Source organism: Suncus etruscus, chromosome 18 (assembly GCF_024139225.1).
Source record: "Suncus etruscus isolate mSunEtr1 chromosome 18, mSunEtr1.pri.cur, whole genome shotgun sequence".
NCBI classification, from domain to species: domain Eukaryota; kingdom Metazoa; phylum Chordata; class Mammalia; order Eulipotyphla; family Soricidae; genus Suncus; species Suncus etruscus.
In genome coordinates this window covers 6120600-6144215 of record NC_064865.1, presented here as the reverse complement: position 1 = coordinate 6144215, position 23616 = coordinate 6120600, and the positions used below count along the sequence as shown (strand labels likewise).

The 23616-nt window shown below is 35.1% G+C and overlaps 1 pseudogene; it reads left to right on the top strand.

Moving 5' to 3' along the window:
* Positions 1-6569: 6569 nt before the first annotated feature.
* LOC125996606 (uncharacterized) lies at positions 6570-6739 on the top strand (annotated as a pseudogene).
* The last annotated feature ends 16877 nt before the right edge of the window (positions 6740-23616 follow it).

Sequence of the window (23616 nt, the reverse complement as noted above, 5' to 3'; positions counted from 1 at the left end):
TTGAATTCTCAGACAATATTCCCCAGACATACAATCACCTAATTTTTGACAAAGGAGCAAGAAATCCTAAGTGGAGCAGGTGAAACCTCTTCAAAAAGTGGTGTTGACAAAACTGGTTAGCCACTTGCAAAAAAGCGAACATAGACCCCCAGTTAACATCATGTACAAAGGTAAAATCCAAATGGATTAAAGACCTTGATATCAGACCCGATACCATAAGGTATATAGAACAACATGTCGGTAAAACACTCCATGAGATTGAGAATAAAGACATCTTTAAGGAGGAAACTGTACTTTCCAAACAAGTGGAAGCAGAGATCAACAGATGGGAATACATTAAACTGAGAAGCTTCTGCACCTCAAAAGAAATAGTGCCCAGGATACAAGAGCCACCCACCGTGTCGGAGAAACTATTCACCCAACACCCATCAGATAAGGGGCTAATATCCAAAATATACAGGGCACTGACAGAACTTTACAAGAAAAAAACATCTAATCCCATCAAAAAATGGGGAGAAGAAATGAATAGACACTTTGATAAAAAAAGAAATATAAATGGCCAAAAGGCACATGAAAAAATGCTCCTTATCACTAATCATCAGGGAGATGCAAATCAAAACAACCATGAGATACCGTTTCATACCACAGAGAATGGCGCACATCACAAAGAATGAGAACAATCTGTGCTGCGGGGATGTGGAGAGAAAGGAACTCTTTTTTTTTTTTTTTTTTTTTTTTTTTTTTTGTGGTTTTTGGGTCCACCCGGCAGTGCTCAGGGGTTATTCCTGGCTCCATGCTCAGAAATTGCTCCTGGCAGGCACAGGGGACCATATGGGACGCCGGGATTCGAACCGATGACCTTCTGCATGAAAGGCAAATGCCTTACCTCCATGCTATCTCTCCGGCCCCGAGAAAGGAACTCTTATCCACTGCTGGTGGGAATGCCATCTAGTCCAATCTCTATGGAGAGCCATATGGAGATTCCTCCAAAATCTGTAAATTGAGCTCCCATTCGACCCAGCTATTCCACTCCTAGGGATATATACCCTAAGAACACAAGAATACAACACAAAAACCCCTTCCTCACACCTATATTTATTGCAGCACTATTCACAATAGCCAGGCTCTGGAAACAACCAAGATGCCCTTCAACAGATGAATGGTTAAAGAAACTATGGTAATATACACAATGGAATATTATGCAGCCATCAGGAGAGATAAAGTCATGAAATTTTCCTATACATGGATGTACATGGAATCTATCATGTTGAGTAAAATAAGTCAGAGTGAGAGAGACGCAGAATAGTCACACTCATCTATGGGTTTTAAGAAAAATAAAAGTAATTTTTGCAACAACCTCAGAGACAATGAGAGGAGGGTTGGAACTTCCAGCTCACTTTATGAAGCTCACCACAAAGAGTGGTGAGTGCAGTTATAGAAATAACTACACATGGGCCCAGAGAGATAGCACAGCAGTGTTTGCCTTGTAAGCAGCCGATCCAGGACCTAAGGTGGTTGGTTCGAATCCCGGTGTCCCATATGGTCCCCCGTGCCTACCAGGAGCTATTTCTGAGCAGACAGCCAGGAGTACCCCCTGAGCACCGCGGGGTGTGGCCCAAATACCAAAAAAAAAAAAAAGAAAAGAAAAAGAAAAGAAATAACTACACAGAGAACTACCATAATCATGTGAGTGAATGAGGGAACTGGAAAGCCTGTCTGGAGTACAGGTGGGGGTGGGGTGGGATGGAGGGAGATTTGGGACATTGGTGGTGGGAATGTTGCACTGGTGAAGGGAGGTGTTCTTTACATGACTGAAACCTAATCACAATCAGATTTGTGATCAAGATGTTTAAATAAATAAATAAATACATAAAAATAAAGGAAATGCTACACACAAAAAAAGAAAATGGATTGAAGATTTATTTTAATTTCTTTTCTTATAATAGTGTCTTTGTTTAAACATCATGATTATAACATGTTTATAGTTTGGTTTCAGTTAAAAAATTAAAAAAATAAATAAAAAATAAAAATAAAAATTAGAAAACAACAAAAATATTTAAGGTACATAGTGACAATGAATCAGGGCTATTCCCTCCACCAGCATTGTCCTTCCTCTACCCCTGTTCCCAGCATGCATCCCATATTTCCCTCATTTTCACCCGGACTGCTAGTGTAACTGCTCCCCTCTGTGTATAGCTTATTGTAGATTGGGTATTGATTGTCTTGTTGTTGACTTTGGGTTTAGTGTTTGAGTCTGATTTTTTTTATTTCCACTCAATGTTGATATGACTATTTGGTTATGGTACCCTCCAATTCTTCCCCCCTCAATTCATGAAGCAGAACAAGATGATTCAAGTTATGTGGTTCTGTTGGGAAAAAAAAAGAAAAAAACAAACAACGAAGATAAAACCCCAAACTGGAAGGATTCTGTCTAGAGGTTATAAATATCAATTTAAAAGAAGAAAAGAAAGAAAGAAGAAAAACAAAACAAGACAAAAAAAATCCAACAACTACAAAAGAAGGATTTGCTACTAAAAGCAACCACCATCATATAATAACCATGAGAGCAAAAGAAAATAAAAAGAAAAATATTTATAAAAGAAGAAGAAACAGGGAAAGAAAAAAAACAGAAAAGAGAAGTAAAAAAAGTAAACAAGACGAAAGAATAAAAATGAAGGGAGGAGGGCTGGTGTGGCAAGGTTTTGTGCTTTTTCTTTTCTTTTTTTGCATAGACATAGTAAGTATTGGGAAATTAGAAAGGAAATCCCTTAGTCTAAGTCGAGATAGAGGGTTTCTCTGCCCATGAAGCATACTGCCATGGTAACAACTACAGGCTCCATACATGCTATTTCCACACCCCAATGTCTTTATATGGTGCCAGGAAACTTTCCACTCAGTTATAGATGATAACATCATGTCTCTGTAGCTAGAGATCTTGGTATTTGACCTGATCATAGTATGAAGGCTAGGCTAGAGTCTTTCTTTATGGTTCTAGAAGTTCTGCTTCACCAGTTACTATAATCAGTCTTTTGTAATTAGTGGCCTTGGTTTTCGCTCATATCCTAGGACAATGTCTAGGATAGGGAGTCTTTCATTATGGTTTCAGAAGTTCTGCTCAGTCACAGGTACCAAAGTCAGACCTCTAAAATGAGAGATCTTGGTTTATGTACAAATCCTAGGCTGATGCCTAGATAGGAGCTTTCTTATTGGTCCCATGATAGGTTCAAATGCACCAGTTTTTTTTGTTTGTTTGTTGTTTTGTTTTTCGGGTCACACAGTTTGATGCTCAGGCGTTACTCCTGGCTAAGCGCTCAGAAATTGCCCCTGGCTTGGGGGGACCATATGGGATGCCGGAGGATCGAACCGCGGTCCTTCCTTGGCTAGTGCTTGCAAGGCAGACACCTTACCTCTAGCGCCACCTCGCCGGCCCCGCACCATTTTTTTTTTTTTAGCCACTCTTATGTTTTTAGGAACTTAGGGAATGATTTTGACAGGATTTGAGCACCATATGTGATGCTAGGGATTGAAACTGATTTAGGTGTATGTAAATCAAATGCCTTACCAATCTCTCAAGCCCTTCCTTGGATTTCTTCTTGTTAATAAAAACAGGAAAGTTATATATTGTGGCCATCTTTTAAAAAAAATGTGACATCTTTACAATTCCTTATGTTCTATTCTAAGAATTAATAGTTAGATCTCTGTAAGCTTGGATTTTTTTTTAAATTTGAGCTCCTTCAGAGAGTAAATTTATGTAGAGCACAGAAAGTTGATTGTTGCTGACCTTTCATTTGGTGTAAAAATAATAGATCAAGCACTAGTCAAGAATACAACACAGAAGCCAGAGGTAGTACAGAAGGGAAGGTGCTTACCTTGAATATAGACACCCAGATTTTTAAGAGTTAGAAGTAAACTCTGAGCAAAGTTGAGGGTGATCTCAAAATCAAACCAACCAGCCAAGCAACCAAACAAATAAAAACTATAGTGAAGAAGAGGGCTTGGAAAGAGGCACTAGAATAACTTTCTCTGATTTTTAACTTCCTTTTCCTTACACTTTCTTTCTTTTTTTTTTTTTTTAGATTTTCTACACCTTTTTTGTTGTCCTTGATGATGGTAGTTTTATCTTCCCTTTGCCAGACTACTTAATGACAAGTAACACCTGATTTTTTCTTTAGGCAGTTAGTACACAGCAGAGATATAGATAACTTGAATTACAAGGACTTATGTGCATCTGCAGATAGCCCTGGAATATCTTTGTGGGATAAGAGAGTTCTCTTCATAGATCTCAGAAAGGTAAATTCAAGGCAAAGAGTCTGTGAAAACTCACATGGTTTAAAAATAAGATAGAATATTCCCACTGGCATAGTCAATGTTGTTGTGCTGCTACTATTTTTATCAATATTTACTTTATTAGGAATTGTTGAATTACATTAATATCATAGAAAGTGGTGAACATGGTAGAAATAAACTGTGGGTTTTGATTTCAGATCTTTGGAACTTCTATTTAGATACTATTCATCTACTAACTAAATTCTTGGGGTGAGTTATTTCCATAATTTGCATTTGACTGTGTATTAAATTGGTGTAATGTTTTTACTTTTGAAAGTGGTTGTCAGAATTAAATAAGGTAATACATAAAATGTTTCTATTCTTATACTTTAAATAAAGAGTGGATTCTCAAAGGAAATGAGAACCAGGATACAAAGACTGACCACAGAAAGAAGAAACTATTCAACCAATATTTATCTGATCAGGGTTTAATATCTAAGATATATTGGTAGAGCTCAACAAGAAAAAAAATATCCAATCACATCAAAAACTGGCAGAAGAAATGAACAGAAATTTCCTCAAAGAAGAAACACTGATGGCCAAAGGGCACATGATAAAATGCTCCACATCATTACCAGGAAGATGCAAGTCAATAAAACAATGTTGTATCAACTCGCACTACAGAGACTAGCACACAGAAAGAACAACACCAGCCAATGTTGGTGCATATGCCGGAGAATTGGATCCACATTCACTGTTGGAGGGAATGTCAACTGTCCCAGCCTTTTTTGAGAAAACAATATGACACTCCCCCCAAAATTTAAAAATTGAGCTTCCATATGATGTAGCAATACTCCTCCTAGGAATATACCCCTGGGAGTTCAAAAACACAAAAGCCTTCTGCATTTGTACGTTCACGGCAGCATGATTTATGATAGCCATATTTTGGAAACACACAAACATCCCCCCAAAGCATGAAAGGGTAGAAATACAGTAGTACATCTACACAGTGGAATATGACACAGCTATTAGGACAAATAAAATAATATTTGCTTATACATGAATGAATATGCTGAGCAAAATGAGTCAGAGGGAGAGGGCTAGACACAGTAGTCATATCACACAGTAATACCACTTCTAGGACTATACACTAGGGGATCCAAAATAATGCATGAAATCATTTTCTCCTCTCCTATGTTTATTACAGTACAATTCCAGAATCTGGAAACAACCTAAGTGTCTGAGAATAGATGAGTCGATAAAGAAACTGGGGTTTATATACACAATAAAATATTATGCAGCTGTTAGAAAAAATGAAATCATAAAATTTGTTTTTACATGCTTTTATATGTAAAGTTCTATGCTGAATAAAATGAATCAGAGGGAGAAGGATAAAGAAAGAATGACTGTACTCTGTGGGATATAAAAAAGATTGTGTGGTATTAATATCTGAACACAATATAGATGAAAGCCACTAGGACTAGTCTATGGTAGGAAGCTTATCACAAAGAGTGCAGTTAGGATGAAGAGGGAACCATAATGACAATGACAATGGTAGTTGGAAATTACCATTCTTGACAAGAACTGGGTACCAAAAAAAGTTAAAGTGACATGCATGATACCCCTTCAGTAATAATATAGCAAATCACTGTGTCTAAAGGGAAAAAAGGGAGTAAGAGAATAAAAATGTCTGTCATAGAGGCAGGCAGTAAGGAGGACAAAGAGAAGACGAGGACATTGATAGTGGGAAATATGTTCTCATGAAGCAGGGGTCTCAAACTCGCAGCCCACGGGCCATTTGCGGCCCTCCATACAACATTTTGTGGCCAGCGGCAGGCCTTCAAATATTGCAGTATTCGCGATTATTCGCTTACCGAATAATCGCAATAAAAATCGCATTAGTAAGAAAAAAATCGCATTAAACATTCGCATACCCTGAGCAGTTCCGTTCGGAGTATGCAAATGTTTAATGCGATTTTTTGCGATTTTTTTCTTACTAATGCGATTTTTTTATTGCGAATATTCGGTAAGCGAAACCCCTATGCGGCCCTGCCTCACCCCGACTTTGCCTCCTGTGGCCCCCAGGTAAATTGAGTTTGAGACCTCTGTCATGAAGGAATGGTGGTTGTACATTGTATGATTGAAATTTGATCACAAACAATTTTGTACTGTATCTCATGGTAATTCAATTAAAAATAATTTTTTTAGAGAACGAACAACATAGAAAACAAGTTCTGTTTACAGAATTAAGATATCTAGTTATTATTTAAGTTTTAAATAGCAAAAAGGACTTAAAATACTTCATCCCTTATTTGCTTCTTGGCTAAGATCAAGTGTAGTATCTGTTCTTATCAGTTTAATATCTGATACGTCCTTTATTTGAAGACATATATCAAATGGATTTTTGGAGCCAGGAGTTGGAATAGGAGCTTGCTCCATCCACTACATGCATCGACCTGATATTGCACCTCCTCACTAAAAAACTAAATAAATAAAAACTTCATCCCTGAAAATAATGTAAAATATTATTTAATTACAAAAGTCCAACTGTAGAGCCAATTCAAGAAATGAACTTATGTCTCTTTCAATTACCTGCTGTTTCTATTTAGAAACAGAATGATTTGGAGGCACATGGCAAGTCATTAGTAAATATTTGTTGAATGAATAAATGCATAAATGAAACAACTCTCATTTTTAATATATGTCATCACTACATTAGCTGCAAAAATATGAATAAGAACACCATTCATTAATATTATATTTTTTGTATGAGCAATCCAGTAAGATAATATGAGATAGTGGTTGAGTGATATGAGGAAAATTAGTACAATTATATAAGAAATTTGACTCAAGAAATGTGAAATTGACAAAAAATATGCTTTGAATGATTGAGAAGTCTTGAATTATTTTATTTGAATTATAAGAAAAATTAATTTTGGGGTAATCTAACTTATTTGATATTCAACTATATTGATTTAAATCAATTGATTTGTATTGATTTGATACAATTATATTGATTTATATCAATAGTGCTCTATTTTGATAATTTTTTTTTACTTTTAAATTTTGTTTTGTTGGGCCTGGAGAGATAGCAGAGCGTCGTTTGCCTTGCAAGCAGCCGATCCAGGACCAAAGGTGGTTGGTTCGAATCCCGGTGTCCCATATGGTCCCTTGTGCCTGCCAGGAGCTATTTCTGAGCAGAGAGCCAGGAGTAACCCCTGAGCAATGCCGGGTGTGGCCCAAAACCCCAAAAAAATAAAAAAATTTTTTTGTTTTGTTTTATGGCCACGCCTAATGGTGGGCCATATCTAGTGGTGCTCAGAGCTAACTTCTGACTCTATGCTTCGGCTCACACCTGGTTGGGATTTAGAATACCATAGGAAAAATAAATAGTGATCAGGTGGAAAAATCCCAGAAATATGAGAACAGACATGTGGGTTGCAGTATTGAGCTAAAGCTTACCTATTTCTAAGCAAGGCATTCTCTCGAATTTTATTTTGCCTTTTTTGTTTGTTTGTTTGTTTGTTTGTTTGTCTTTTGGGCCACACTAGGGGACACTCAGGGGTTACTCCTGGCTATGCGCTCAGAAATTGGTCCTGGCTTGGGGGACCATATGGGAAGCCAGGGGATGGAAACGCTGTTTGTCCTAGTTTAGCGCATGAAAGGCAAACGTTCTACTGCTTGCGCCACCACTCCAGCCCCTATTTTGCCTTTATGAAAAATTATTTCATAGATTATTTCAAAGATATCTTCTAGTTCTTATTCTACCATGGTCCAAAATTCACAATGTTTTATTTTCTGATTTTTAAACTATTTTGGGTGTCTTTTTATTTTAATACTACTTCCTTATTTGTTGATAACTGACCTTTTGCTGTTACTTTTCTGTTAGTTCCTTAACGAGAAATTAAAGTAATTCTCCTCTATACAAGGATCTTATTAAATTACTGGTGGTGGGGGTGGTATTACAAAGTGTCTATGATGATGGAAACGAACTCCTTTACTAAATCACACCAAAAAATCCACAAAAGTTAGAACCTGTATTTCTAAGCTTTGTTCTTTTTTCATACTTGCTGCAGGTTTTATATTAGATTCTTGGCAAACATAGAATTAATCATTAGCTGGTGACTCTTTCACCAATGAGAAAGTAGCTCGTTTTGTCTTCTGTGACCTGAATAAGTCAAGAATGACTAGAATAGCAAGGAAAGGACCTTTGTCTTTATAAATCTTCTCCAATTTTGTCCACACCAATGGCATCATATAATTATTGAGACTATATTCTAGCTGGAGTGAAAAGGCAGGTGTAGAGAATTAGATGATAACATAAGACAAAAAAATCAATTAACATTTATAAAAATACGTTCATAAGAATTCCTACAAGAAGGAGTTTTGTGGATATTATGATAAATACAAAAACTTGAGGAGAAAAAGCATAGAAATAACAGGTATAGTAACAATTGAAGAAAGTCGCTAGCGAGAGAAATATTAAATTGTAATGAGTAGGGACATCAACTTCCTATGATCTTTTCATATTTAGAACTGAACCTTGCCAAATAGTGACTTATAGGACAAAATACATTACAGTCACAGACATCCAAGCCTGGGTACTTTCCTGAAATAAGAGGAAAAAGGAATTCACAGAAAAATGTAGAGTGCTGTATGAAATAAGAAAATTCAGTAATTTGGTTGATATTCCTATAGCAATTGCCAGAGTTGCTAGTTTACTCTATCATGAGAAACTTTCTGAAATCAGAGACATTTTTTTTTGGCTGTCTCAATTTTATAATGATTAACTATCTTAGCTGGTGTTAATAATGGTAATTATGAAGATGACTATGTGTGTACGTGTTTGTGTGTTCTTTGTGAACACAATCTTTTAGCGGGAACATGTAAAGGTGGCAGGATTTAATACATCAGTTAGCACTAAGAAAGTCATAATAACTTTTTCTCAAGCAAGCAAGGAAGGACACAAAAGACTGTCTTCAATTTATTTATAGAAAAAGAAAAATCCAGAGGTTTAGGTGTCATACATACATTGTATAGTTTCTTCTGAAGATATAGTCAAATCTTTTCAACAGTTCATGAGGAACCAAATAAATCCTAAGAACAAAACAAAATAAAATACTTAAATTAAAAGGCACTGTACCAACACCTAAACCCACCACTAGATGGATAGTGATGGCTTTAGGAAAAAGTAAGCTACAGTTAAGTTGATCTTGTGAAAGTGTTACAGATTACCTTAAGGAAGTCAAATTGCTTTCATAAGACTGTGATTAAAAATGATTCTTTTGCATTTGGCCAGGAAAAAGTGGAGCTCGCTCAGTGATGCCAAAATAAAAGGACAAGTATAAAGGAGAATGCATATAACACACTTCTTTATAGGATAATTGATCATTTTTTTTCCTCCCAAGCTTTTCCTGCCTCCACTTTAGTACCAGCCTGAGTGCTGCTCAAGCTGAGTTGAGAGCTGCCATATACAAGGATTTGGCAACCAGGATTTATGCAATTATTTGCTATAGACCTTAAAAACTTAAAAGACTTAGAACGTGGGTGAAGGGTGTTTGAGGCAGAGCTAGGATTGGCTTTATCATTGGCTGGTCTGAATCAAGGAAGCCCAGAGGATTTGGCATGCAAAATAGCTTTGAACTTTCTCAATCCTTAATACCCTTCCACAATACTCTCCAACTTCTAAATCTTGCAGCAGCTGAGCTAGAGAGAAAAATGCAAGATATACCAAACTCGAGAAGCAAGAATGAGACAATGCAGTGGGAAATCTGAGAAGTTCATCTCAACCTGTCTTCTACATTTAGGAGAAACACTAACATGAGTAAACTAACATGAGAACAGCTGGTTCTCCTGCTCACTCTTCCATTAAATAGCAAGAACAAACTAATCTAACCAAAACTCCAAGTGTGCCTGTATTTAGGCTCACATCACCAGGATTTTTTGGGTGGTGAGTGTGGGTACTCCCCACTGCCTTCCTGCACTTCGGAAGCCCTGAAAACATGCCTCACAAAAGCATCAGTATCAACAGTGCTTAGAATTCTTGGGTTTTTCATATGCATTTGCATTGGCGCAACAATTTCAATATTTTTAAGACTGTCATTCCTATAAGAACACACCAATTTAGAAGCCAGAAACACGTTTAAAAAAAAAAAAAGAAGTAACAGAAAGATCTTATTAAATCTTCTGACAAGAAGTTAATGACATATCGCTAAATAGAATAATTTTCAAAGATTTTCTTCTTTCTCTCTCTCTCTCTTTCTCTCTCTCTCTCTCTTTCTTTCTTTCTTTCTTTCTTTCTTTCTTTCTTCTTTCTTTCTTTCTTCTTTCTTTCTTTCTTTCTTTCTTTCTTTCTTTCTTTCTTTCTTCTCTTTCTTTCTTTCTTTCTTTCTTTCTTTCTTTCTTTCCTTTCTTTCTTTCTTTCTTTCTTCATCTTCTTTCTTTTTCTCTTTCTTTCTTTCTTTCTTTCTTTCTTCCTTTCTTTCTTCTATCTTCTTTCTTTCCTCTTTTTTCTCTTTCTTTTCTTCCCTTTTCTTTCTTTCTTTCCTTCCCTTTTCTTTCCTTCTTTCCTTCTTTCTTTCCTTCTTTCTTTCTTTCTTTCTTTCTTTCTTTCTTTCTTTCTTTCTTTCTTTCTTTCTTTCTTTCTTTCTTTCTTTCTTTCTTTCTTTCTTTCTTTCTTTCTTTCTTTCTTTCTTTCTTTCTTTCTCGTTCTTTTTCTTTCTTTCTTTCTTTCTTTCTTTCTTTCTTTCTTTCTTTCTTTCTTTCTTTCTTTCTTTCTTTCTTTCTTTCTTTCTTTCTTTCTTTCTTTCTTTCTTTCTTTCTTTCCTCTTTTTTCTCTCTTTCTTTCCTTCCCTTTTCTTTCTTTCTTTCTCTTTCCTCTTTTTTCTCTCTTTCTTTCCTTCCCTTTTCTTTCTTTCTCTCTTTCTCTCTTTCTTTCCTTCCCTTTTCTTTCTTTCTCTCTTTCTCTTTCTCTCTTTCTCTTTCTCTTTCTTTCTCTCTCTCTCTTTCTTTCTTTCTTTCTTTCTTTCTTTCTTTCTTTCTTTCTTTCTTTCTCTTTCTTTCTTTCTTTCTTTCTTTCTATCTTTCTTTCTTTATTTCATTCTTTCTTTCTTTCTTTCTTTCTTTCTTTCTTTCTTTCTTTCTTTCTTTCTTTCTTTCTTTCCTTTCTTTTCTTTCTTTCATCTTCCTTCATCAGGGATTACTCCTGGTTCTGCATCCAGAAATCAGTCCTTGCTGTGTTGGGGTAGATAACATATAGGGTGTTGGTAATGAAAGCAGGTTAGCCTGTGGGAGGCAAGTGTCCTAACTGCTGTAACTTCTTTCTGGCCCAATACATTCTTGATATTTTCAAAACCCATATGTATATAAATGTTTCAGAAATGAGATTACATAATCTGATTTTTAATGAACTCTTATTTTTCCTCATCTCTATTCATATATTTAATAACTCTCTACAAAAAGTAAATTTTTGTACATACATGAATTTATAGTTTACTTTTAATAATTATAACATGATTAATGCTGTTTTATTCAGTTAAATATTTACATGAACATTTTAAGATGTTCTGGAATTCGAAAAGTAACCTAACCAAAAGGGCATACTTGGCAGTTGGAAGCTTTAACCATATTTCATATGAGTCTGTAAAGGGAAAGAAAACATGAGAAAAATGTAATTTTCTATTCTAAATATTCAAACAGTAAAATTAGGAAATGTCAAAAGACTGTATATAGAGCTTTTAACGTCCTAAAAATAGTGCTAGGAACATTTAAAAATCTATGTCCTCCTTTTAGGAAGAATTTGATTATTTAATTTTATAAAATAAAGTATTAAATTGTTTTTCCTCATTTTTTATTTCATTGATATTTATAGAAATGGTTGTACTTTATTCCAAGAACAAGTAGGCTTTGAGCTAGTGCTTTGAATACTTTTACAAATTTTGCCACAATCTGACGAAAGCAAATGTACTCCTGTATTTGGGAGCTTCACCCAATTCCATGCTCTCTTGAGTACATGTTCTTGGCATGTGGGAGTGTGGATAATCTCCCACTTTTAAAGGCTGTGCTTCAAAGGGGCTTTTGGTAGGGAACTGCAGCATGGTTTCTGTGGTAGGGTCCTGGGGATAAAGATAGCAGCCAGAAAACCAATACTATGTAATTGGAATGTATACCTGGCTTAGGATCCTGGGACTAATACTATCACTTCACCAATTCTATAATTGGTGAGCACATTGCTGCACAAATTGTATTTTAAAAAATCTTTTTTATTTCTTCTTTTATAATATTGTATATTATTTATTATATTTGTGGTACAATTGAAAGTATGAAAGGTAAATGAAAACATATGATTAGACGGCTCCCTTGATCTATTTTTACTTGCACTGTAATAACTCAATATCTTTTCTTCCTAATCAATAAAACATCATTATAACAATGAAAAAATTTCTTCTATGCCAATATGGTGCCTCTTTTTTTCTTTATACCACCTAGTGCTTTATCTCTGCCTTCCAACTTCATTTGTTGTTGGATAAGCAGAAAGTTTCTTGACAGCAATTAATTTTCTCAACTTAAAAAGACAGCTATCATTTGTCCATTTAGTTTTTCTAAAGAAATCTAACTTTAAGATACCCCTTTTATCCAACAATAATTCATTATAAAACCTCACAATGGGAGCTGATGGGAATTGAAGGAATTTTCCTCAATATAGTGAAAGCCATTTACCACCAACCCATGGCAAACATTATACTCAACTGGGAAAAAGTAAAAGCATTTTCTCTAAAATCTGGCACAAGATAACGTTGCCCACAATTACCACTTCTATTCAATATAATACTGGAAGTACTTGCCATAGCAATTAGGTAACAAAAGGATATCAAGGACGTCCATATAAGAAAGGAAGAAGTCAAGGTCTTGCTGTTTGTAGATGACATGATATATATTGAGAAATTCTAAAGACTTTCCAAAATCTTCTAGAAACAATAAACCCGTAGGTTTTGTATACAAATAATAAAAGAAATAAGCATTAAAAATAAATTCTGGGCCCGGAGAGATAGCACAGCGGTGTTTGCCTTGCAACAGCTGATCCAGAACCAAAGGTGGTTGGTTTGAATCCCGGTGTCCCATATGGTCCTCCGTGCCTGCCAGTAGCTATTTCTGAGCAGACAGCCAGGAGTAATCCCTGAGCAACGCCGGGTGTGGCCCAAAAAGCAAAAAAAAAAAAAACCCAACAAAATTCTATTTAAAATTGTGCCTCAGAAAATTAAGTACCTTGTAATCAACTTGACTACAGAGGTTAAAAAGTTATACAAATGAAACAACAAAATACTTTAAGAAATAAAAGAGACACAAGGAAATGGAAACACAACTCCTGCTTCGAAAGTGGGAGAATTAGCAATATTCAAATGGCAACCTATTTCAGAATGTTGTACTAATTTAATGTAATTCCTATAAGGATACCCATGAAATTTTTTTTAAAGAAATAGATCAAACACTCCTGAAATTCATATAGAACAACACACATACATGAGTAGCTAAGGCAATCCTTGGGAAAATACATATGAAAGACATCATTTACCCCAACTTGAAACTGTACTATAAAACAGTAATCATTAAAACAGCATGGTACTGGGACAAAGATAGACCATAGGCCATTAGATTAGACATGAATATTCTGAGACTGATGCTCAGGTATATAAACAATCTTTGAAAAATGGACACAAAATACAAATTGGAGCAAGGAAAACCTCTTCAACAAGTGATGTTGGAATAGCTGGTCAAATACATGCAAAAAAGAAGTCAGACCTCTCTTTAATGCTATGCACAATAGTCAAATCAAAATGGATTAAAGACCTTGATATTAGAATTGAAATCACAGGCACATGAGAAAAATGTAGGCAGAACACTCAATGATATTGAAGCTAAAAATATCTTCAAGGTTGAAATACCACTGGCCAGGCAAGTGGAAGCAAAGATAAACCAATGAAACTACATTAAACTTAGAAACTTCTGCATTTTAGGGCCTGGAGAGATAGCACAGCGGCGTTTGCCTTGCAAGCAGCCGATCCAGGACCAAAGGTGGTTGGTTCGAATCCCGGTGTCCCATATGGTCCCCCGTGCCTGGCAGGAGCTATTTCTGAGCAGACATCCAGGAGTAACCCCTGAGCACCGCCAGGTGTGGCCCAAAAAACAAAACAAAACAAAACAAAAAAACCCCAAAAAGAAACTTCTGCACTTTAAATGAAACAGTGAGTAGGATACAAAGACCACCTACAGAATGGGAGAAACTATTACTCAATATTCATCTGACCAGGGTTAATATCTAAGATATATAAGGCACTGTTAGAGCTTAGGAAGAAAATCACATCCAACCACATTAATAAAAAAAGAAGTAAACAGACATTTGCTCAAAGAAATACAGATACATGATAAAAATGCTTCACATCATTATCCATGTAAAACAAAACAACAATGAGAAATTATCACATACCACAGAAACAAGAACACATCAAGAAGAACATGAACAACCAGTGCTGGCATGGATACATGAAAAAATGGACTCTCATTCACTGCTGGTGGGAATGTAGACTGGTCTTGCCCTTTCGAAAAACAATATGACATTCCTCAAAAAAAAGTAGATTTACAATAGCAATATTTTGTAAACAACCCAAACACCCCCAAGAACATAAATGGGTAGAGAAACAGTAGTAAATCTACACAGTGGAATACGACACAGCTTTTAAGACAAATAAAATAATATTTGCTTATACATGAATGAATATGCTGAGCAAAATGAGTCAGACGGAGAGGGCTAAAAATAGAATAAGTTCACTCATTTTTGGGATATAAAAATAGTATAGTAAGTGTATTCAAAGATAATAGAGATGAAGGCCAGGAGAACCAGTTCATGGTAGGATGCTTGCCACAGAGGGGGATTGTAGTTAGGGCAGAGAAGGGACCACTATGACCATTATATAAATGATCTTTCTGGGCAAGAACTGGGAACTGAAAGCAGATAAAATGATATGCATATTTACCCTTTAGTAACAATATTGCAAACCAAAGTGTCTAAAGGAAAAAGCAGAGAGGAGAGAGAGAGAGAGAGAGAGAGAGAGAGAGAGAGAGAGAGAGAGAGAGAGAGAGAGAGAGAGAGAGAGAGAGAGAGAGAGAGAGAGAGAGGACAGGCAAGGGAGGGTGGGAAGGAAATTGGAGACATTGGTGGTGGGAAATGTTCTATGGTGAAGGGTGTTCTACACTGTATAACTGAAGCTCAATCATGAATAATTTTGTAACTGTGAAAAAAACTGTATTATTAATAACCTTGTAACCAAGGTGTTGAAGTAAAATTTAAGTAAAGTAATTCTTAAAAAAATGTCCCTTTCTCCTAACTCCTTTCCACATGACATCTAGACTCTTATCTAAGTGTCCTGGCAGCAAAAATTTTCTAGTTTGTCACTTTCTTCAATAAAATATGGCTTCTGCTACCAATGAAGCCTGACCCATGGAGAGCAACATGATGTTATGTGGCTGCCAATGATCTGTTAAAGGGTTTTGTTTTGTTTTGTTTTCTAGCTACTGTGTCATGATCTTGGCTCACAATTATTCTGACTTCAATAAAACCCCTGGATCTTTTCACAGAGACTTATGCCAAACCATCATTCCTCCTCCAATATTTGTGGAATTGATAGTTTTAAAAATAACATAATGTTTTTTTCAAATAAAAGCAATACACAATAATTGGAGGGAATTTAGAGAATCCTGCTATAACATTTGATGATTTGATAGGCTTAATTAATAACAACCCAACTACCCAAATATATTAATAATAATCAAAGGGAATGAAAATAAAATTCTAGCAAACTCAGATAGTTGTGAATTTTATTTGGAGGACTTGTTATTTTTGTTTTATGTTGTTTAGAAATTATTTTGGGGATACACCCAGCAGTGTTCAGGACTTATTCCTGGCTCAAGGCTTGAAGATCATTAGTGCTCAGGGGACCTCATGGAGTATCAGAAATCCAACTACAATCATGTTTTTAATCAAAGTGTTTAAATAAAGATAAATATATTAATTTTAAAAAAATAAAAAAATAAAATTGAACCCAGGTTTAGCCATGTGAAGGGCTAATACTTTTTTTTACCTGGTGCCAGATTTTTAAATTTTTAAAGCAGTCTGACCATGTAAAGGGAGGGCTAGGGCAGGCATTTTACTTCCTAAAAGTAACCACCATTATTTAGGTTGAGTTGCCTCTTACTCTTTCAAGTGAGGGATTCAAAATACCAGAATCAGACATTCTAATGTATTTTTCCCAACAGGCATTATAAGTGCAGAATTTTATGAAATATCTTTATTAAGTGTTGACATGTAGGTTTTATTGGCAAAAGTTTGGGCTTGCTTGGGTTTTTTGGGCTTTCTTGGGTCCTTGAGCTGCTTCTAGTGTGGCTGCTCTTTTCTACTTTTCTTCTCCACTCAATCTCTCATAGGAAAATGTGGTATATTCTCTATATACTATGCTACAAAGGCCAGGTTAATTCTTGATGTCTTTGCCATAAATAGCTAATCTACATGGGTTCCTATTTGTTATTCTCCTCCTCTTCTCTGACTCACTTTCTGCCTATTTGCTACACATATTCCACATTTTATCACAGAGCCAGCCCATACTGGATTATATCCCTATCCCTAGCATTGCCCAGGAAAGTATAGAGGCCTACACTCCAGTAAGAGCATTTCTAACATGATTTGGCCCAGGAAATGCTATTATATACATTTATCACTTTGAGTTCAGTCTTTGGATTCTGACGGACTGAAGTCCAAACCCTAATCTGCGCTTGATTGACTGAAAAATTTATTCCACCTCTCTGAAACTTAGTTCTTTAGACATCATGCTGTAAATAGTAATGTTTATAGTTATTAATAATATTTATTAAAAATAAAATTTTAAAGTAGATAGAGAAAGCATATTTATAGAGATATGACTAAATTCAGTTTTAATAATTAGATGATTACATTAATTGGGTTTTAATAATGGATAAATGCTTATTTTTTGGCTTGACTAGAAAAGTAGCTACTTAAAATATCAATTGAACAATGAATAAATATATGAGTAAGTATACAAGTAAGATGAAGGGTTATAAAAACTAGTAAATACAAGTTATTTATGTAAATTTCCTGTAAAAGCTACAGTAAAGCACTCTATTTGTTATGTGTTCAATATGTGGGGAGCAAATTGGCCAATCCATCCCTTTTGGAAGTACATTATTTTATTTTTTTTATAGAGTGTATTTTTTTTCTTACTAAAGTCTTTCCCATTAGTTATCCAGTGGAAGATCTTTTCCTGAAAATATTGCAAAGGTCTATTAGGTCACATATTGTGTTTCAGCTTCTGCTCACTTACCTATCTATTAGAAGCACCATCAAGGGTTAAATCAAGTAATGTCACATGGTTTGTGAGTCTGTGATGATTGTGTTGACTCAATATTTAATTAGTTAATGAATAAATTAGTTAACCAAAATTCAACAAGGTGAGATTATTTTTTAATATAATTTTTATTTTGACCATATGGGTTTACATATCTTTCATAATAGTATTTTAGGTACATATTTACATTGAATCAGGGGAATTCCCGTCACCAAGTTTGTCCTCCCTCCACCCCTGTTTCCATCCAGCATCCCATATCCCTTACCCTCATCCCCCAGACTGCAGGACAAGTGGTCCCCTCTGTGTCTAGCTTACTATTTAGTGAATATATATCTGTTTGGTCCTGGTACCCTCCCTTATTTCCCCCTCTATTTGAGAGGCAGGACTAGATAGTTTAAGTTATGTGCTTTTGTTTGAAGAAAAGAAAAGCAAAAAAAGTGGGGTAAAAATCAGATAAACCGAAAATGGGAATAGTCCTTCTAGAGGTTCTCAACCTCATTTGAGAGAGGACAGGAAAAAGGAATTGAAATACCACAACAATACAAAAAAGAGATATCAAATAAAATACTCAGTGAGCACTACAGCACTAAAGGCAAGCACCACATAATATTCTTGGTCCTGAAATAAAACTATGCCAGAGCACAAAGAGAAAGAGAAAGAGAAAATAACATAAAATAAAATTGGAGGCATCAACTTCAATATCTACACCAAAACAAAGAAGTCAAAAAATAAACAAAATAAAAATAATAAAAAATAAATGAATAAATATATAAATAAATAAAAAAGATTATTTTGTGCCTTTTTTTCCTGCATAGGCATAGTAAATATTGGGGGCATTAGAGAGAGAATTCCCTTGGCCTAGGATATACAGGGTTTCTCAACCCTTGAAATATACTGTCATGGGATTGACTGTAGACTCCTTATCTGTTCATTTACTCAACAAGGTGAGATTATTTATTCAGTTTTTATTCTTGTATTTTACTAATAACTAGAAAATTGTATTAATTTTTGTGAAACTTATTTTACTTTAATTTTGAGGAAAACCATGTCTGTCTCTAACTCTATGTTTAGTATTTAGAACTCTAAATGTGTCTAAAATTAAAAAAAGCCTAGTTAAAAGTGGTTAAATTGACTAAGACCTTTACATAATAAGATCTCTAAAAAGATGGTTCAGCAGCTTGTTAATACTTTGACTATGCGGGAATAGTGTGCATGACTCGTCTCATGGTGATTACTACTATCACTTCCCTTTATGACCATGATCATCACAGAAATCATGGAAAATGCCTTTGAAGCTTACAGCCTTAGGTTCTACTATCCATGTTTAAAACTGGAGCCAGAGAAGAATTATTATGATTGGCTTATGCCAATCACAGTTTATATCCCAGGGCTAGAAATTCTCTTCTCTAAGCTCTTTGCAAATCTGTACAAAATATCACATAGCATATTGAACACTTAAGGAAAAGTGAAATGGTTATTAGGGTAATAAAAGCTGTAACTAATAGCTATTATTTATTTAGTGTTATATGACAAATACTATTTTAGATTTCATCTATGTAAATCTATAGAGATTCATAATCTAGAAGAAATTCATATCTGTGAATTTTTTCATAACCTGGAAGAGATTCAATTATGTAAATTCCTACATCTGTAAGATCAAATACTATTAATCTTATTTCACAAATTGAGAAGTAGATATTAAGTCTATTTCCTGTTGGCACACAAGGAGCAAGCTGGACTACACTTAACCCAGGTTCACTGACTCCAAAGGCAAAACAATTAATCCTTAGTTTATGCTAGTTTCTCTCCTTGGGGGGGGTCTTATAATTTCTCAATTTGTTCAAAATTTTTGGACTCTTTAATTCAAGGTTTTAGACAAATAAAATATTTACCTGATAAGAGTATAGGTTTGAGCACATGCCAAGTGGATTATTTCTAATCACAAAAGGAAATATTTATTGTATAATCAACACAAGATGATTATGATATCATCTTATTAAGTCATTTTATTATTTTTATTAACCAGATAGTACAATATTCTTCTCTTATACAGTGGAAGAATGAGACTCAATGAAAATGGACTCATTTTGCTAAGGGGCGAGAGCCTGGGTTTGATCTCAGATTTGATTGAGTACATACTTCTACTCAAGTTCTATGCTGTCTAATGCATTAACAATCCATAAAATTTAATAAAACTTTAAAGTTTTATTTTTAAACTTTAAAGTGTACATCCCATTACTCAGAAATCACACAGTACCACCAACATCAACCAAGTAGAGTAAATACTCAAGAAGGCAGAATTGTGAAGCTGGGTCAATTAATCAACCGGTTGATTAACGAGGCTATTATGAAACAGGGATCCTTAATATCAGGGTGATGAAAACTTATTTTCACTCCAATTAAGACATTTATTTTATTCTGGCTGGTATATAAGAAGTTTATTGATGTCCTTTTCTCAGAATGAGGCTGTAAACTTCAAATAAAAAGTGATTTCTTATCTCTCCAGGTTTTCCATAGTGCCTGACTCAACTTCATATGTAGTATATGTCCAAGGAATTTGCATGGCATATTTTTTGAATAATTTAAGATCTATTGGAATAATGCAAATATGATACAAAGAGCACCCGTGTAAGCTTTACAATTTTCATAGTGCTAACATTTTATATAACTGTTGTACATTTTTCAAAAGTAAGAAATTAAACAAATGGCAAAATTTATTTAGATCTAACCAGTGTCTCCACTAACATTCTTTTCTATTTCAGGATCTGATCTAGAATATCACATTACATGTAGAGTAGTTCATTTGGAAGATTTTTCATTACTTAAATACCAAAATGTTGTAGAAAGGGACTAATGTATGTATATATGTGTAAAAAAATAAATAGTTGAAATTTACTTATCTCTTACAACATGCTAGGCTTCATTCTTATTTTTATGTTCCTCAATATCTTCTCTCCCCCAAATCCCATGAGTAGGTACTAAATTATATTTTACAGATAAGAAACTCAGGCACTTAGATTACAAAACTGAGATTACTACGCAGTGGAAGTAGTGGCAAGGAAGAGGTGATTTATAAATAACTTAAATACACTGGGGAAGGATAATGGGGCATTTTTGTAGTTGTGAGGAGTGGTGATTCTAACACATTAATAAAGATCAAGACCATAATTTTATTATTTTTTTATTTTTGTGTCACATTTGGCAGTGCTCAGGGGTTATTCCTGGCTCTGCACTCAGAAATATCTCCTGGCAGCCTCTGGGGACTATATGGAATGCTGAGAATCGAAATCGGGTCAGTCCTGGGTCAGCCATGTACAAGGCAAATGCCCTACCAGCTGTAGTATGCTCTAGCCCTAAGACCATAAATATTAGGGCCGGAGAGATAGCATGGAGGTAAGGTGTTTGCCTTTCATGCAGGAGGTCATCGGTTGGAATCCCAGCGCCCCATATAGTCCCCCGTGCCTGCCAAGAGCAATTTCTGAGCCTGGAGCCAGGAATAACCCCGAGCACTGCCGGGTGTGACCCCAAAACCACACACACACACAAAAAAAGACCATAAATATTACACTGTTATAAACATATAAACTCTAAGTCAGGGGATATTTGTGTCACCTAGCTACAAAAATTATTATTAAAATCAAAACACACTCTTAATTTTATCTATCAGTGTAATATTTGAAAAAAAAAACTGCAAAGGTGTGAAAAGATTATTAGATGGCTTAATTTACAATGTGTTTGTGTTAAAAAATAAAGCAGTTTCTATTACTTCCACACATTTTTCCGGGTTCTTCAATTATTCATCCATCTCTCAATAATGGAAGAAGAGCATGGATCAGAGAGATAGTACATGGATCAGTCACTTGCCTTTCATGGAGCCTATTCTGCCTTACTACCCAGTACCACATATGGTTATCTTGAATGTCGCCAGGAGTGACCCATGGGCACAGAACCAACACTCAGGCCTAATTACATCTGGGATGTTCCCCAAAATCCAAACTCAGGAAAATGTAAAAATAAATAAATGCAGAGCAGCATGCAGGAGGTATGTGGTATGTATACAAGTGAACTGAAGGCCATGACAACTAGTCTCAAACTCCATTCTTGTCTATGTACCAGAGTGTCATGTGTAAGCCTGAGATTTAAATGATAAATGAATGTGGCTGGTCATCATTTTCCCCATCAGAAACCTCAGCTCAAGGGCTCTGAGGCTGCAAGGACAGAGGTGTTGAAAGAAAGAATGGAGGTAAATTGGCAGAGAACCATGAAGAGGCTCAAATAGCATGCTGGCATCTGCCTGACATGAGATGTTCTAAATGTGTCTCAGTTATAGTAACTGAAGATACATTTAATTTACAAGGAGGAAATTAAAAAATCAGCTAAGAATAAAATAAAAAATTCCCAAGTACAAAAGACTATTTTTAATTCATAATGTTTTATTTTTTTATTCAATAGAAGAGTCTATGAAACACTTTTCATGTAAAAGATTCCCACTGGGAATTGAGAGATTGATTACATAGGTTTATGGTTATGCTTATTGATTGATAAATTATTATATACATAATTAGGCCCATATGTATTTTGCTATACACTATGACTGTGGGATCAGGGATTGATAAGCAACAGACTGCAAGGCAGATTATAATAAGATCTATACATGTATGCATTTTTAATTCAAAAAATAGTAGTTTTTATTTTAATTCAAAAATAGTATAATAAAATATTTCAATTTTAATTCAAAATTCAAAATTAAGGTGTCAGCAAGGGGATTTCTTTTGCGAATTCTGTTTATGGGTGATTGTCTTCCCACTGTAACTTCACCTTGTCCTCTTTCTTTGCATCTTTGTCTTCAAAAAATATATATATATAGTATTGAGTTCCTATATGTTCCAGACATGGCCATATCCTCTATACCTAGAAAGGGATAAAATACATGAAACTACGTAAACAATTTAGTGGGTTTTTTTTTTCTCTCCAAAAGAAATGATCTACATATAGAGCTTTACAGATTGTCAGTCCCAATGCATTTATGACCTTAAATTCATCTTTTTAAGATTCAACAAATATTAATACTGGGCCGGGAAGGTGGCGCTAGAGGTAAGGTGTCTGCCTTGCAAGCACTAGCCAAGGAACAGACCACGGTTCGATCCCCCGGCGTCCCATATGATCCCCCCAAGCCAGGGGCGATTTCTGAGTGCATAGCCAGGAGTAACCCCTGAGCGTCAAATGGGTGTGGCCCAAAAACCAAAAAAAAAAAAAAAAGATTCAAGAAATATTAATACTAAGTCAGAAAGCACACTAAAACAAAAATAAAACAGAATTGTGTTCAGTTTATCTTACCAAGAAAATAGAAATATTTTATAAAACTTTTGCTTTTGCAATATAAACACGTATGTATACGGGTATATTTGAGAGTATCTATAAAATATTTCTCAGCATAGATAACAAAGAGGTTTAAACAGTATCATTGACCTGACCTTCAACAAACAAACAAAACTAGAGGCTACAAGTTCACTCTTGGAATAGAAGGGCAAGTTAGAAAAGTCTCCATGATGCTAGGGTTAATTTTTATATTGGTTTTCCACATTTGTATTATAAACAAAAGATTCTAAAAAAATGGAAAAGACAGAGACCACCCAGCAGAATAGTCTATGATAGGTACCACAATGACCTGCTAGTTTAGATTCTTCTTTCTTTCAAAATTTGAGGTACATTCTAGAGGGCCAGAAAGAATTTGATTTGGGATTTGCCTGAGAAAAGAGCTTCTTAAATCTTCTGTCATACAAATGCATACAGGTCATTAGAGGTCTTATTAAAATGCTTCCACTGAATCAGGTGAACTGGAATGGATCCTATCACCGCATTTTAACTGATGCTGATGCTATAGGTCTAGTAACTGATACTTAAGACCCAGAGCCTTTGCACAAAGAGTAAGGAAGAT